Source organism: Haliotis cracherodii, unplaced genomic scaffold (genome assembly GCF_022045235.1).
Source record: "Haliotis cracherodii isolate W230 unplaced genomic scaffold, xgHalCrac1.p SCAF_3, whole genome shotgun sequence".
NCBI lineage: Eukaryota > Metazoa > Mollusca > Gastropoda > Lepetellida > Haliotidae > Haliotis > Haliotis cracherodii.
In genome coordinates, this window is record NW_027266286.1 from 35,996,400 (window position 1) to 36,012,659 (window position 16,260).

Below are 16,260 nucleotides of genomic sequence, written 5' to 3' on the forward strand. Positions count from 1 at the left end.
GAATAGTATTTAAACACAAAAATATGCAACCCGCCACCCTAAACCTCCAACTAAACAGCAAACCAATCAAATTCCAAAAACAAACCAAATTCTTAGGATTAATCTTCGATGAACATCTTACCTGGGATGCTCACATTAAAAACCTTGTAACCAGATGCAGCAAAGACCTAAACACGTTAAGATGCCTAACCGGCTCCAACTGGGGGGCCTCTAAAAACACCCTCCTCTCACTCTATATATCACTAATTAGGTCCAAACTAGACTATGGCAGTGCCATTTACGACACCTTAAATAACTCTCTCATTAAAAAACTAGACTCAATCCAGTATCAGGCCCTAAAACTAATCACACGAACTCAACATGGCACCTCTTCCACCTCACTCCAGGCCTTAACAGGAGAAATGCCACTTAAACTACGTAGGGAACAACTTACCCTAAACTTCTGGGCCGCGTCCCAATCAAACCCACTAATCGAAAACTTAATAAAACAAAATATTAGCCCTAGAAACCAAGCCCTAGCCCGGAAACATCCACTACTTACTCCAATTTCCCAAAGAATAACAAACTACCTAAACGAACACAAAATAAATAATCTTAAACAAAACAATAAATCATCCAATATCTTCACTCCAAAACTTAAAATACCCAAAATAGACACAACACTAGCCGATACACTAAATAAACAGACCGATCCTAACATCGCTAAAACCACCACACTAGCATACATACATGAAAATTGGCCAAATTGGTGTCACATATACACAGACGGATCCTCAGATCCGATCTCAAAACACACAGGTTTCGGAGTCCACATCGCACAACCAACCAAAGACACACAAACTTACCGACTCCCAAACAACCAATCCATATTCACGGCCGAACTAATGGGCATGGCCTCAGCACTACACAATCAGCAATCTAAAAAACACCAAAAAATCCTCATCCTAACCGACTCCCTCAGTGGACTACAAGCCCTCAAAAATAAAAACACTAAAAACCGCCCCAAACTAATAAATCAAATACTCAATAGCTCAAACAACTTAACTAAGGTAGGTAAACAAATAGAGTTCATTTGGATCCCCGCCCATGTAGGAATCTTTGGAAATGAAAAGGCAGATAAAGCAGCAAAATTATCCCTTAAACTCCCAGAAATAAGCTTAAACTTACCCAGCTCAAAATCAGAAATCAAAAGTGTCACTAAACAAAAAATTAACAAAAAATGGCAAAATATATACCAAAACTCAAATAGCCAAATCAGGAAAGTACTCAAAAAAAACCTAAATAAACCCAAAATACTACACCCATCCAAAAAAATCGACAGAATAATTACCAAACTACAAACAGGCCACACCAAACTAAATAATCACCGTAAAATAGCTAAACTACACACAACAGGAAACTGCCCACATTGCAAACAACAAGAAACACCAGAACACGTACTCATTCACTGCACACACTACCAAACACACCGAACAACACTACAGACCACCCTAAATCTTAAAACCGGACTTACACTAGAATCAATCCTAAATCCACAAAATAAATTAGAAAAATTCAAAGCCTTAGGCATATACCTAATAAAAACAGGGCTAATTAGTCGCATTTAAACCCCAAATAAAATATTAAAACCAAACCTACCTTATTTGATAACCACCCAACACACACAGCTCCCTTAGTTCGTCCCCCACCCACTCTTGGCATTCTTTCCAAATCTCAAAATTTCAAAATTACTATATAAGTAACCCCTAAAGCCCCCTCCTGGGTTGCACAAACTCACTTTTCCCCTTTTTGGAAACACATTAAATGGCCTGGCCGGGCCCGTGTGCGACATACGCTTGCAGTCGGAAAGCGCACGTTAAATCTCCAACATAAGTAAGTAAGTAACCCTCATTCAGTCTTGCTTGACAACGGTATAAGGATCTATACCGAAACGTCGCCTTTTGCAGTATTAAAGAAGTTGTTATCCATAAAAATTGTGTCTATCTTGTCAAATATCTTCACCCCTAAACTTAAAATACACAAAATAGACATAACACTACCTAGCCCTATAAATAAACAAACAGACCCAAACATAGCAAAAACCATCACACTAGCATACATACATGAAAATTAGCCAAATTGGTGTCACATTTACACAGACGGATCCTCAGATCCGATCTCCAAACACACAGGTTTCGGAGTCCACATCACACAACCAACTAAAGCCACACAATCCTACCGACTCCCAAACAATCAATCAATATTCACGGCCGAACTAATGGGCATGGCCTCTGCCCTTCATAATCAACAATCTAAAAAACAACAACAAAATCCTAATACTTACCGACTCGCTAAGTGGACTGCAAGCTCTCCAAAATAAAAACACCAAAAACCGCCCTGAACTAATAAATCAAATACTAAAAAGCTCAAAAGATTTAACTAAGGCAGGCAAACAAATAGTATTCATTTGGATCCCCGCCCACGTAGGAATATACGGCAATGAAAACGCCGATAAAGCAGCTAAACTACCCCTAAAAATCCCAGAAATAAGCTTAAACCTACCCATCTCCAAATCAGAAATTAGTGTCAACAAAGAAAAAATCACAAAAATGGCGTAACTTATATCTAAACTCAAATAGCCAAATCAAAAAGGTTCTAAAAAAAACCCTAACCAAACCAAAAATTCTACATCCGTCCAAAAAATCGACAGAGTAATCACTAAACTCCAAACAGGACATACCCACCTAAATAACCACCTCAAAATAATTATCAAAAACACGCAACAGGAACCAACAGGAACCTGCCCACATTGCAACAAGAAACTCCAGAACACGCACTCATACACTGCACCCACTACCAAACACACCGAACTACACTACAAACCACCCGAAATCTAAATAAGGCTCTCACTCTAGAAGCAATCCTAAACCCACAAAATAAAATAGAAAAATCCCAAGCCTTAGTCGTATACTTAATCAAAACAGGACTAATAAATCGCATTTAAAACCCCAATAAACTACCAAAACCAAACCACATAATCAAACTAACAAACTGCCATACTCAGCTCCCTTAGTTCTCCCCCCAAACCCTCTTGGCATTTTTTCCAAATATCAAAATTTCCAAAATTCTATATAAACAACCACTAAAACATCCCTACTGGATTGCCAAACAACTTTATCCCCTTTTAGGAAACACATTAAATGGCCTGGCCGGCCCGTGTGCGAAATACGCTGCAGTCGAAAAGCGCACGTAAAATCTCCAATATAAGTAAGTAAGTAAGTAAGTAAGTAAGGGAGCAGTTATTGCACTTGGGTGGCTGGTTACATGATGTTTTTGTAAGTCCATAGAGCATACAGGTTGTGCATTGGGTCGGCCTTTTCCTGTATGACATAGTTTCTATGTCCTTACCACCTAGATTACCGCCAAGTAATGTGAGTATTACTACTCGTGTGTTGTTTGTGCCCATTGATTTGATCCTGAATGCCGACAGGATTCTAGGTTGAGTGACTTTCTTTTGGGCTTGACAGACAATTTGATAAAGCTCGTCGTCATTAACTTTTTTGTCTAGATGTATCGCGCATCTGATATTGCTAAGCCACTTTGGGGTATCCCATTTTAGTTTGATCCCGTTTATGCTTTTGGGCATGTCAATTGACTCTGTGAGGTTGTCACCGACAACAACATACCCTCTTCCACACTAAGATCTTGGGAGAAGTCTGCGCTAAAGACTACTTTTTCCCATTTGGTTTGTGGTCTTCTATTTTGTTGTGTCTTTGATTCTGATGAGACCATTCTTTGTCTTTTCTGTACTATTTTAGCCTTAGGTGGGCTAGATTGAGGCTGTTTGCGTTTAAGCATGCCTTTAGCCCATAGGGCACTATAATCGATATTTTCTTTGTTTTTAGTTCCTGAGAACGTGAATCTGTCCTGAAAACGGTCAGGGACATTTAGCGCAGCTTGACTACAAGTCAAGTTGGCTGTGTTTTTTGGCAGTTTTTCTTGTGACCAGAGTGAAGGGATTCCCTTCATTTGGTTTGGACTGACCCTTTCGGGAACTTGGCTGGTTCTCTTGAGAGTTGGGCGGACTCTCAACAATTGTAATTTCTGGACATAAGTCCGCCATCTCAATTTCCATGTTCATATTTGTCAGTCACAGGGGCCTGGGTGATTGACAACCGTGCAGTTTAAGCTGCTGAGCGAACCGAGCATGGTATGCGCGGAGGGTTGTGTACAGTCAGGACCTGTGACACAACTGATTATTGAAAGTTGTTGTTGTTGTTGTTGCATTAAGTGTTTAAGAGGTCGCCTTCTGCCTAAGCAATTTCGGCTGACCTGTCCCTCTTTGGGACTCCTGTGTGTGAGAAGGGTACAAATTGGCCTGCCAAAATGGCATAAATAAAATATCACACTTTCTGTACCGCTACATTATTTCTAAGTCTGAGAATAACAAAACTAATTTTCCATGGATTGTGTGTGTTCAAAAGATACTAAATGACGTCGGACTAAGTGAAATATTTCATAAACCATATATATGCTCTACAAATTGGCCAGTTTCAACGGTCGAACAGATACTTAGGGATCAGTTTATGCAAAAGTGGAGGGAAAGTATGGAGTCGAGTCCAAAGGGTATATATTATAAACATTATAAGCAAAACCCAAAATTTGAAAACTATCTGTTACTCCCTGAAGGCAACTATATGCCGATATTAAAATTTCGTACCTCAAATCACGATTTGCCCGTTGAGACTGGCCGATGGCAGAATATACCAAGAGAAGATAGACTTTGTCAACTTTGTGATTCACTCTCGGTTGGAGATGAGTTTCACTATCTTTTCAGATGCGAAGCTCTACTCCAACAAAGAATTCGGTATATTCCCAAAAATACTACTTGTGGCCAAATATTTTTAAACTCTGTAAAACTGTTTCACCCAAAAGGCTAAAAGATGTAAGAAATTTGTCCAGATATATTGTATGTCTATGTAAGTTATTAAGAAAGAACCGTTGACCCTGTCACTTGTCATGTTGATATCTTTTTGTATTTTCATATGTATATATATATAGCTGTAAATGCTCATGTCCACCGGTGGTGGTTTCTTTGAGAAATAAACTGAATCTGAAACCTAAGCAATTTCGGCTGACCCATCCCTGTTCATATAATTTCTGTTTTTGTATTGATATGATTTCATTTCTATCCTTAGCTGCTCTGTTTATATACGTTCGAGTAGCTGTCCATCTCTCAGAAATGGAGTTAGTTTGGCCTTCGTTATTGCATCTCCTGGCTTTAGGAGATCTATTACAGATATCGGATCGAACTACAATTCTTGTTTTAACCTAGACCGGGCTGGGGCATGGTCTTGACATTCTAGTAACACGTGAGCGATGGTTTCAGCCTGATTGCAAGATGAACATAGTGCTTTTAGTGACCAAGTCTGAGATAGCAATTTCAATTTTCCTTTCATTTGAGTTTGAGTTTGGCTTTTGTTGGACCTTGGGTTGAATTTTGTATAGCCATCTGCCGATCTTACTTGCGTCCCATTGGGCTTGCCATCTTTCTGCTATGGAGGCTTTGATTTTGATTTTTATCTCTAGTTTACTAAAGGGAATAGGCTGTATATCCGCTTTGTCTAGAGCTAGCTTCACCAGTGAGTCTGTCCCTCGATGTGTGCCAAGATGTGCCTGAAATTGCCCGTAATACGTTCAGGTCTTTTTGACATCTGTTTTCCACATATTCTATATGTTTGCGCCAAGTGAGGTGTTGATCAAGGATCACCCCAAGAAATATTGCAGATTTTTCGATCTTGATAGGTTTGCCTTTTATGGAGACACGGGGTATCATAGCATCTTTACCCCTGGAGACACGGGGTATCATAGCATCTTTCCCCGCGTTTGAATAGAACTTCAAAAGTTTTTTTACACTTGAAAGGGTGAATCCCCATTTATTGCACTATTGATCTACTCCGTCCAGGGCTGACTGGAGTTTTTTTCTGATTTGTGAAATATCTCTGTGCTTTACCCATATTGCTCCGTCATCAGCGAATTTAGAAGTTTGGGTAGGAGAGTTGACATGGTCAAAAAGATCATTGATCATGATATGAAACAGGGTTGGGCTTATAATGCTGCCTTTTGGCGTGCCATTGTCCAGTGCCATAGGATCAGATCGATGGTTCCCTATTTACATTTAGTACTAACTACTAAATGACTTTATCGCGCGTATCCAAACCATTGGCTAATTACGTCCGTAACCCAGTCACCCCTTGTAACTCAATCACCCCCGGGTCACCACTCTGCACCGTGCCTGGGCAATAATCCCGCGCAAGCATCATCCCGCCTTTGTTAGTCCATCATTCGCGCACCGTCCCTCTTCAACTACACACGTGTTTCGTTGTATCTAATCGCTTTCGCTTTGTACGTTTCCTTTGTACCCAGTCGCGACCGTTTCGCCGATTACGCTTGGAATAACATCTATTTCAACACTCGCCGTATCGCATTTACACAATCGCGACCGTTTCGCCGATTACGCTTTGAATACCACCTATTTCAGCACTCGCCGTATCGCATGTATTTTGTTCTACTCCCGAACTTCATCCTCGGGACATTTTTACACTCGTGGAATACCAACTCACCACCTCGACCTTTCGTGATGCCTCCCAAGAGAAGATCAGCTGTCAACCACAAGCTTGTGAGGGGAGCCAAGCAGGCCAGGACAACCAGAAGACAAACCCCGGGAGTACACATTATGCAGGAGGCAACAGCTGATGGTGAGTCTTCCAATTACGGAAATATCGAAGGTGGCAACACAATTAACGTGCAATCGGCGCAGCTCGTAAATGCCGCGCAGGCTGCCAACTCGGCTACCCAGGTAAACGAGCAACTGGAAAAAATACTCCAGTTGCTGGAACATTCAGCGCCCGGCCGGTTAGCGCAAACCAACAGGTAAGGCTTGGTTTTAGTTCTCCCGCCATTTCGCCCAACATAGGGAGAGTCCCCGTTGCTCACAACGAGACCGACAGTGACGCGGCTTGGCCAGCCAAATCAGAACGCAGGACACGGGGATTCCCTATCCTTCCGTGCGGATGGAATAGACGCACACGTCAAACAACAGGTGAGGGAAAAAATCTAGCGTGGCGAGTTTGTCGACCTCGGCACAATCTTACCAAACACTGAGGGAAGTCACGAGGTTGGTACGATTACCATGGCGTACGACTCCTCAGGGAAGATAATTTTTAAACCAATAAAGCAGCAACCAAAGCGCCTGTCCCTGGCAAGCTGGACTTCAGCTTTCCACATTTTCATGTATATCTATGTTAGTAGGCACTCCGAGGTCCGCACAACCCAAGGGTTGCTGTCCTACATGGATACCATAAGAACGGCGGCACTTCGATTCGGGGGGATGTCTAGTCAACCTACGACCAACAATTCCGACACAGAATGACAAGGGACCCCTCACGACGCTGGGACAACATCGACGGGGAGTTGTGGCTGAAGTACATGGTCACACAGCCAGTACGACAACCAGAATCAGGCGGACGGGGCGCAATGACACGCATACAGGGGGACTCCGCCAGTCAGGTATGCTAGGATTTCAATAAATTTGGCTGTAGCAGGCTATGGTCACAAATGCGGTAAGTGTGGCAAAAATTCCCACAGCTCTAGGACCTGCTTTCGTGGGAATGGGGTCCAACCGACCCAATACAAGCCCAATCAGCCTTTCCCTAACAGAAAGCCAGCCGTCAAGACAGGTAAATTCAATGGCCCCTTCCCCCGTGGATCTCAATGAAATGGCACCCTGGTTACGCCAATATGCTAAGGTCAATTACAGAGATGCAAATTATTTATGGGTAGGTTTTACCTTTGGTTTTAAGCTCGAGTTCCAGGGAAGCCGCACAGGTCGCCTGCCATGAAACTTGCGATCAGCCACGCACCAAGACACGGCAGGCTACGTGAAACAAAAGGAAGACGACCTTGGCAGCATGGCGGGCCCCTTCAAGGACACCCCCCCTGGACAACCTCCAAGTATCCCCAATAGGCCTGGTGCCCAAGAAGCAGCCAGGCTATGGTCAGCATCTGGGTAAGCATGCGGAGGAATTCCGTCTAATTCACCATCTATCATATCCCAGGGGTAAATCTATAAACGACTTCATAGACACAGAGGCCTGTTCCGTTGTGTATGCCAGATTTGATGAAGCTAATCATATGGGTCAACAACTAGGAAAGGGAGCACTACTAGCAAATTTCGACATTCAGTCGGCCTTTAGAATTATACCAGTCCACCCATCCGATTTCGAGCTGAAATCAGATTCGAAGGTGAGTTCTATTGCGATAAATGCTTACCATTTGGCTGCTCCACATCTTGCGCCATATTTGAAACGTTTAGTACCCTCTTGCAATGGTGCATGCAATCACATCTTCCAACGTGTCAGATCATGCATTACCTGGATGACTTCCTAACAGGGGGCACAGCAGGCACCAGCCACTGCTCAGACAACCTCAACGGATGCGTGAATACACTAGAACAGCTTGGGGTCCCTATTGCGCACGACAAGACGGTGGGCCCCACGACCAAACTGACATTCTTAGGGCTGGAAATCGACACCAATGCAATGCAGATCAGAATCCCAGAGTCCAAGATCAAGGAGGCGACAAGGGAAATCAAAGACATCCTGTCAACAGGTAACATCAAGGTCACAAAAAGGGCCCTTCAGTCCCTCATAGGCAAGCTTAACTTTGTGTGCATTGCCATAGGCAAGGGCATCCAGCTGAAGGCTAATCGATCTGCTTAGCAAAGGTAAGCAACCATTTCACCACATTAGGATTACCAGCTGGGTCAAGGAAGACCTACAAATGTGGTTAACATTTTTTATGAGTTATAACGCCATTTCAGTGTTTCAGGACCAACTATGGGTAGACAGCGATTTCCTCCAGCTGTTTTCAGACGCAGCGGGTGGTGCCGGCTTTGGGGCCTACATGCAGGGCAAATGGTTTAACGGTGCATGGCCAACCCAGTGGGTGACGGATGGAACTACACGGGACTTGACGCTCCTTGAGCTGGCTCCTTGAGCTGTTCCCCATCACACTGGCCATCCAACTTTTGGGCAAGCAACTTGCAAACAAAAAGGTCCTCTTTAACTGTGACAACCAAGCCGGCGTAGCAATAATGAACAAACAGTCTACCAAGGCCCCCAGAGTGATGAGCCTACTCCGTCGCCTAATCCTGCATCCCTAACACATTCAAGACTTACATTGCAGCGCTGTCTTCACAGCACAAATTCCACGGGCTCACCGACTGAACAAACCATTTCCTGTTTGGCAAGATTTTAACAGGCTTACACAAATCAGCGGGCCGACCAGACACCAGAAAACCGATCACTGCAGATCTGCTGCAGGTAGTAACCAACAATCTGCCACACGTATGCTCATCGGCATTTGAAGCCAGACTGTTCAAGGCAGTCTACTGCACAGCTTTCTTCGGTTTCTTTAGGGTTAGCGAGCTGGTCCAAACTGGACCCTCAAAAACAGGTTGCGCCATCCAGAATTTAAGCTTCTCGGGCAACCCCCTTGCAGCTTTGAATCCATCTACCACACTCATTTAGTACTAACTACAAAATGACTTTATTGCGCGTATCCAAACCATAGGCTAATTACGTCCGTAACCCAGTCACCCCTGGTAACTGAATCACCCCCGGGTCACCACTCTGCGCCGTGCCTGGGCAATAATCCCGCGCAAGCATCATCCCGCCTTTGTTAGTCCATCATTCGCGCACCGTCCCTCTTCAAGTACACACGTGTTTCGCTGTATCTAATCGCTTTCCCACCCACCCAACCACCAAGCTTGCCACTCCTTTTCTTTCCTTTTCAGCCGGATGTGTCCTCTTCACCTGGAATGCTAATCACTTCTTTTCTTCAGCGTTTTTTCTATTACAGGTACCAGCAGAGCAGATTGTATATATGTAACTACCTGTACATATGTAAAATAGGTTTTCAAGGCGCTTGTATATATGTACATACCTTTTAAACGATTCTGATATATGTAAATAAACATGACTTCTAAATAGCTGTATACATGCGAATACCTGTCTCAACAATAAACTATGTCGAGGTGTGCGGGGTTCTTGTGGGCTACACTGCTAGTAACACATTAACACTGCAAACACGAAAACGTCGTTTTTTCCGTATATGGTCATTGGACGGAAAAACGACGTTATTTGGACGTTTTCAAACCATCGTTTTTCCGTCCAAATAACGTCGTTATTTGACATCGGAATTTACTGGGAGAGAACGATATCATCAAGCTCCTCCCTTTCTTGATTGACATTGTCAATCAAGCAACAGCGTCTACCGGTATTTCTACTTCTCAGATTTCATTGGTCAGTTCTCGCGTATTAGATTACAGGCCCTCGTTTGACGCTGCACTCGAAGCGCTTATCGGAAGTATTGAAATCAATCGTTCTGCGCATGCGGATTACTTAATGCCTTGTCCAAATTTTCCGTTCTGTGCATGCGCGATTTCGCGTATTGTTTCCGAGATTTCATGTCACCACTATTTGACAATGATTCATAAACACAGTCTCGTGAAAGTTCGGAATCGTACAATTCCAAACTGGTGATGCCTATTCAGACCAATGCTTAGTCTCTAAAACTGTATAGTTTTGAAAGAAACAAGTAACTCAATTTAAATTGAAGAGGAGCCCCAGTGATATGGGAGATTCCGAGATGAACCTATTCTATGGTTATCAAGGCTGCCACCCAAACAGATCCAAACTGTATCGTGATGTCTTCAGAAATACAAATTTCTTTCAATATTTATACTACGAGATAGTAAGGGTAAGGCTTACTCACCGGTGGAACGTAGACAATATCGCTAATACAGATATAACGTATTTGAATGTTAATACTAAAGACAAACACTCATTATTTTTGCAGTGACGATATAACTCTTATACACGTTTATTGGTAACTTTCGTCAGTTTTGCTCTTCATTTTTATAACTTTGTTTTCACATATACATGTTGCAATACCCGACAAGCCTGTCATACATAATTATGAGGCAGTGTTCAATGTTGTATTGACTTACCATGGTGTTCCTGAGCGAAGCTTATTGGCTTAGGTGTTACACCCCGTTTTTCTGGTAATCCTATTATTACTTTATTTTGTATGTAATGACACCCTGTACACTGGATCACGGCTCCGTGACTATCCATAACAATCAAGATGAACATTCAGTTCAGGTAAATGATGAGTTTGTTCTGACGCCACAGTCAGTCAAAAACCAATGCTGTGAGGTTTGATTACACACAATCTCATTAAAATCAGACCTTAGTTCTCGCTACCGCTAAACAAAGATCTGAGGACATCCCATTAGGGGTCACGTCAGAACAAACTTTCATCCGACCAATCAGAGCGTCACTTACCAGATCATGAAAGTGACAATCGGAATGGGATTTCTAATCCTACAACCTCAAAAACATTAACACGGGATATTCCGAACGATAGTTACGGGTTTAACGACTGAATCCATACAATCTAGACCATCTATTAGCCATTCCAGAATGTCATTTTGTTCAGGTTTCAAATTTGTAATCGAGAATTTGTCAAAATATGTTTCGAAGCGTAGTCGCCAATTTGAAATTAGTGCCGTAAAGCACGAGAAAGCTGCCTTCTGATTGGTCATTCCATTGGTCGGTCAAAGTTCGCGCAAGGTCGGTCTGACGTGACCCCTAATGGGATGTCCTCAGATCTTTGTTTAGCGGTAGCGAGAACTAAGATCTGATTTTAATGAGATTGGATTACACACTTCTACCAGGTCGAACATTGTGGATCCTCATTTTGAGAATCAATCATCTATACCCCACTCTCACCCCAACGCACCCCAACGCACCCCCGCACCACCACCCCCACCCCATCCCCCCAACACACCTAAATAACCTGGACAGGAAATACTGACTGCTGATAGCCTCTGGTCAACTCCGCGCTACCGCAGAATGTTCGTCCAACAATGCAGGGGGCATTCAAACACGCTGAAATGTTTTCGCCTTGCATCCAAGATGGTGGACAAGTGAACTCGTATGAAATTTGGCTATTATAGGTCGCTGTCTCTTTTTATTTGATTACCCAATAAAGTCACGTCAACATTCAATTTCCGATACAAGTAAATGAATGTGTGTTTTAGTCAAAGACCAACGTTGTCTTGTTTGATGACACACAATCTACCAGGTAGCACATTGTGTACACCCTATCCCCATTTAAGTCTCCACTGTGCGTATTCCTGGTGACGACAATGCCCCATGTACCTGGGAATCTCATTAATACATTCATGCGCGGCATTCTTTACCTTAAGAAGATCATAGTTAACATGCTTATCCAACTCGAACTACCATCCCGCCGAATATGCATTACGATTTACCAATTCCTGAATTGAGAAGACGTGCGTTACGAAGCTCCTCCAAGTCGTCATCAATATCCGTAAATGTCTGTGATATTATTACCCATCAAAAGACGAATATATTTATTGTGCTTTCTTGACGACAGATGTCATAAATTGGATAACACTTTTTTAGTAAAGTACAGATTCTCGTACTTGTTTGGGTTGACTCCCGTCCGGGATTTGAGCCCACACTGTGAGTGAGGCACCCAATCGCCAGCACACAAGTCAGCGATCTAACCCATTCTCAGTAAACTACATATTCTCGTAATTTTTAGGGTTGAGATAATAGACGTTGATGGACAAATTAAAGCCAAAACTTAACTTATGAATGATTGGTAATGGGCAATGGACAATGGGCAAACGGGAGGCAGGGGTAATCATCGCTAATTATCTGTTGGCTTCCCTTGTTACGTTTCCTTCTTTGCTATCTTTTTACTTTTGTTGTTCTTACAGGAACATATATATGTATATAATAAAGACGTTGACATTCATATTTTCTTCCTTATGTGTATCACTTCTTAATGCCCTTCAAAGACTCAATCTAGCTTTGTTTTTAAATGTGGAGATATTTGCTTAGAATATAATATGGTCATGCCTATAAACATTTGAGTCTTTGTCTACTTGAGCATTTAAACATATATTTTATAGCTGATGACATTGCTAAATCTGCAGAAATGCAGTACACGTCATAGCAAGCTGTGATCCTTATACACACTTTAGATTTCGAAATGGGGATCTGTAAGTTTGTCGTAATCTTCCGCAACCCTCACCTCCTGACCAGTTGAACTTCTTAGTGCATTCTGGTGCCATTGGAAAATTCCAGGCTGCCCTTCTTTCTGTGATGTTTTGACGAATGAAATCTATTGCGTTATGATAATCTCTGTTTGCTGATATTTAATATGTAGATATTGTAAAATATTTACGATATTTTAAACGTGTGATTCGATGCATGCAATGCAACGTAAACATAAGTGCGGATGCACGAAGGCGGTTATAGTCATAGTTATAGTGCGATGGATATAGGGGAATGGTAGGAGGGTGAATGTATGTAAGCACGAATACCGATACATGAGGGTGGATATAGTTATTGTTCGATGGATGGTGGGAGGATGGATTATGTATGTAAGCATGCGCATGGATCCATGATAGGCTGACGTAGACATAATGGTGGGGAAAAAAGAATGCGATGTGTGTGTGTGTGTGTGTGTGTGTGTGTGTGTGTGTGCGTGTGCGTGCGTGCGTGCGTGCGTGCGTGCGTGCGTGCGTGCGTTGTGATACGAGGGTTGGCGAACATGTTGTGAGATGATTGTGTAAGTAAGTTAAGTGGGTGAGGATGTGGCAGGTATGAGTGTTGATACATGCAGACTTGGGGTTGGGGGACATGGTGTGCCTGTTCTGATGTCTTTTGTTTCACTCACTTGTAGTGTTTTCTTTTACTCCAAAAAATGTGTTACGGATTTTAATGACTGAAAATGTAGTGTCTCAAAGGTCATACTGTCCGGGCATTCTACATATCTATTCGAACTACGTAGCCATTTTTATGCTGTACAAATCTTCTACTTCTTCTTCACCACCCCAGCACACCCACCCACCCAACTTCAACTGTTCATGTAATTTCCATTAATGTATGTTACATCGTTAATATGTTCATGGGCTTTATCACTGAATGTATAGTGTGGAGGACTACTTCAGTTGAGGATAAGTAACATAAATAATGATATTATTATGCTATTATCATTATTATTCCTTCAGATTATTAAAAAAAGATATCATGTTTTCATATTAAACATAGAGAAAGAGGTATGGAGATTGTGGAAGATATTTTTAGCACAGGGATTGTTAACATAATTCTTAAAGATATGTTTTGTTTGTTGTTTAATGCCAAACGCAGCAACTTAAGGATATTACAACATACATACATTTAGGTTCAGTTGTATTTTTAAATTTGTATTATTTTGCAAATGTTACAGAGACATGATAAATGATATAATAATGTATAGTCGCTATTCTTAAAAGTATGAATATGTTAGATTCATCAACCAGAAATATTGCACACCAAACGATAATCATATTTCATGACACTATTCTACGTCGAAGTCAACGATATTTGTGTATGCCATTGCTACATGATTGGCTATGACACGGATACGTCATGATAAAGCAATGAGAAATTGATATTTGATGATATAAGATAGCTACGCGATAAATCGCAAAGAACAAAGAATGAAGCCATATTTATTTCACGATAAAACATTGTTCTATCATGACGTCATTTATGGAGATTCGAACATGCACTCGCAACTTGAAAACGTCGTATATTTGACCTTATTTTTGAGAGGTATGTGTCTAGTGTGTTGTTTCCAATAGATGTAGCTGGGGAAGGTAGATAAAGGCAGTGCCCGAACAATCGCATCCGAAAGTGAGAGCGAAATGGCAATCGGTATTGGGATTCACCAGTGCTGTAATATTTAATTCATTTGTATTTTGACACATATCGATAGGAACATGGAGAGTATGTCTGAAGATATATAGACATGCATGGGATCTTTTGGATAGTTGTACCTCACGGCTAGACTAACACTTAGTCTCTGTAAATATAGTATTTTGATTAAAACGAGAAACTATATCTAAATTTAAAAGGAGCCCCAGTGTGATGGAATATTCAGCCTGAACCTGTTGAACATCTAGGCTTGTTTCATTTGGGGCTATAGCATTGCAGTGAGGCCTGGGCGGAAGGGAAAACATGTGTACACCCATCAGATTCTCACATTATCGGGTGGTCAGGCTCGCTGACTTGGTTGATGCATGTCATAGTATCCGAATTGCGTAGATCGGTGCTCTTGATGATGATAACTGGATTGTCTGGTCCAAACTGGATTATTTACGAACCACCGTCATATAGCTGGTATATTGCTGAGTGCGGCGTTTAACAACAAACACTCATACAAAAACTTTTATTAAACACCTTCCAACAATGAGAAATTAAACTTATACTTTCTATATATTCTGTTATATTTATAACATAATTTGATTCATAATTTAATTATTGCGTTGCTTTCTTGTCTGTCATTCAATGTACATGTTCAAACCCCTAAACTTTGAATATTTGATTTTTTTTCACAAATGGTTACGTTAGTAAGTTGCCTTAATCTCTCGTTACCTTCTCACACGAACAGATTAAAATAATTTGTTTTTACTATCATATTTCAGTTTATTTAATTCATAATACGAAATTAATATTTCATTTATCACAGTATAGATCATATTCGTTTATATCACTATCTGATGTTATGGTTTTATTGCAGAAATTATAATGAATTCAAAATGTAGAAAGATACACAATTTGCCATTATTTGACTTTTAAACTATAAAAAGTATAATATAATGATGATAATTCCTGTAACGGACAGTATTTAAGAAAGAAATATTAGTCGATTAGTCAGATATGCCCTTCAGTAGTATTATTGTATATCTCCAGAGAGAGGTTAACATTGTAGTTCTCATTATTTGTGGATAATTCAACAAGCAACATAGAAAATATATATTCTACCATAACGAAAGAATACAGAGTATACAATAACTCACAATTGTTCAAAAGAGATTTCAAATCACAATAACATATCTTATATAAACAGAGGTGCTAATGGTTTAATCTCTACATTGTGCCCATGTTCGTGAGCCCTTGTTCTATTCAGCAGACAGCCCAAACCCGAAACTCCACAAAATATCCGATTACACTGACCCAGTTCTCCAGTTCTCCATGCGATACTGTCGCTCTTGTACGTCTCCCAGTCCATAGAGAATAAATTTAAAAGGAATCCAACTCAAATCTAGAACTATTTGTCAAGCCTAGATTGCCT